This window comes from Arachis hypogaea, chromosome 3 (genome assembly GCF_003086295.3).
Source record: "Arachis hypogaea cultivar Tifrunner chromosome 3, arahy.Tifrunner.gnm2.J5K5, whole genome shotgun sequence".
NCBI classification, from domain to species: domain Eukaryota; kingdom Viridiplantae; phylum Streptophyta; class Magnoliopsida; order Fabales; family Fabaceae; genus Arachis; species Arachis hypogaea.
The window spans coordinates 9,436,020-9,438,581 of NC_092038.1; positions in this window are offsets into that span (position 1 = coordinate 9,436,020).

The following is a 2,562-nucleotide window of genomic DNA, read 5'->3' on the forward strand; positions in this document are numbered from 1 at the left end:
AACAATGTATTTACGTAAAATTGGGGTTCAAACAATTTAAAAACGTAAATTGCCCTAAAAAATATTAAAATTATTGATTCACGTAAATATAGAAAAAAATAATGATAATTATTAAAAAAATATGAAATAAAATATTAGAATTATTAATAATTTATCATTAAGGCTATGTTTGTTTGAATGAAAAATGAAAGAGAAAAAAAGAAGAAAGAAAATGAAAAAATAATAATTATTTTTCATTCTTTGGTTGATGAGAAAAATTAGAGAAGAAGAAAAATAGATGGAGAAAAATTAGTGAGATTCACCAATTTTTTTCTCTCTAACATTGGAAAGAAAATAAAGAAAAAACTAATTTCTCTCTCTATTTCCAATTTTATCTTTTTATTTTTTTTAATATATTTTATAATATAAAAATAAAATTATCTTCTTATAAAACATTTTTGTTTTCTTATTTTTCTTCCATATAAACACATCTAAAAAAAATCTACTCAATTTTTTCTCTTTTCCTTTCTTTCTTTTTTTTTTCTCTATTTCTTTCCTTCTAAATATTCACAGCGTAAATGTTAATATGACTAATTACGTAATACTTCTAAATTAACATCAGGATATACCAGGTCAATATGTTTAGCATCAAAATATAACATGTTGTAAAATTAAAATAATTAAATTATTGATTATTGATTATTGATGATTGATTCGTTAAAATATAAGAAAGAATTATAATAATTATTAAAAAGATATATAATCAAATATTAAAATTATTGACAAATTTAAACATAAATAATTATTAAGTATTAATTTAGATATGATTGATTACATAATATTTATCTTAAAAAATAATTATAAACGAGAAATATCAACAAATTATTGCTAAAATATATTATATCAGCATGTTTGATATCAAGATACAATCGTTGTAGAATAATAATAATAATAATAATAATTATAGTATTATTATTAAGCATGTTATTAAAACTAAAATGTTAAAATAAAAAATATAGAGTTTAGGATTGGAGTTTAAGGACAAACTATTTAAGATTTAAAATTTAAAATTTAAAATTTAAAATTTAATATTTAATGTTTATAATTAAGATTTAAGTCTAAGCCTTTAAATTTAAATTTTTGAATTCAAAATTTTGAATTTGAGATTTAAGATCGGATTTATTATTTTTGTTTACATTATTTGTTTTAAATTTAAATGTATTGATAGGTGGGGGGGATTGATTTTGTATTTCAACCATGGGAAAGAGAAAAAAAATATGATATATTAAATCTAAAGGTGTGTTTTGAACATTCATTTAAATAGATTATTTTAATTGTCATGAGTTTCAGAGAAAAATTATATATATTGTTTTTATAATTACTTCGAAAGAAAATGGGGTTTTTTATAAAAATAATTTTTTGATCTTTAAATTTTACTAGTGTATGCTCCCGTATTTTGTATGGGATAATATATAAAATTATATTAAAAATATTATTAAAAAATTAAATAATATATATAGTAATTATTATTATAAATATTTTATAAAGTTATAATTAAAATCAAACTCTTAAAATTTTTAATATTAAAATATTAAAAATAATTAGTATTTATCTTAATTAATTTGAGTTTGTTAAGTAATCATCTCACTCGTCCAGTTAGAATTTTGTATTGGGTATATAGCAATCCATTGGCTAGTGATAAACCATTAATAAAAAGAGTATAATACGTGGTTAGACTTGGCAGGAGTTTTTGAATACGCAGGTACCCGATCCATCCATACCCGGATGAAAAGGGTAATAACTTGACCTGAGTCGGGCAGATTTTTCTCAAGACAGGTATCGTCGGGTTTAGGGTGTACCCGGCCCCGAATATATACATATAAAAAGTTTTTAGGAATTAGGATTTGCCTCACATCACACATGATTCATAACTTCAGTCTATACTCTATAGCCATGCAAGATAAACTCAATCATCCTCACCTAAAATCTTCTTCTCGACTTCTTCACAAAAAAACCGCATAGCTCCTGTCATGTTCAGTGACGGATCCAGAAAATTTTGTTAGTGGGGGCAATGCATATATAATATAATAATAATTTTTATAATTATATTTTATTATGATAAAATATAATTAATTTTTAAATTGTCTAACAAATAAATTTAAACACAAATAATAAGTTAAATAGGTTTTATATTTTCTTTCAATTGTCAATACAATCAAATATTTTATATATATATATATATATATATATATATATATACGAAATCGACTTTTTATAATATTTATAGCCGAAGAGGTTTTTTCAACTAATGTTGTTGTTACTGACAAACCTAAAACTAATTTAAAAAAAATAATAATCTTTTAGGTTTATGTAATTTTTTTATTTTAGAAACTAAGCCATTTAATTTTAGACAACATTTTTTTATTTTATTTTCAATCTTTTTTTTAGTCTTTCATTGATTAGATTTTAAAATTTTGTTACAAATCTTGGTATAGGCAAATTTATAAAAAAAATTCTTTAGTAATATTTATTTACATAAATATACCAAAAATCTAAAATTATTTTTAAATATTCAAATAATTT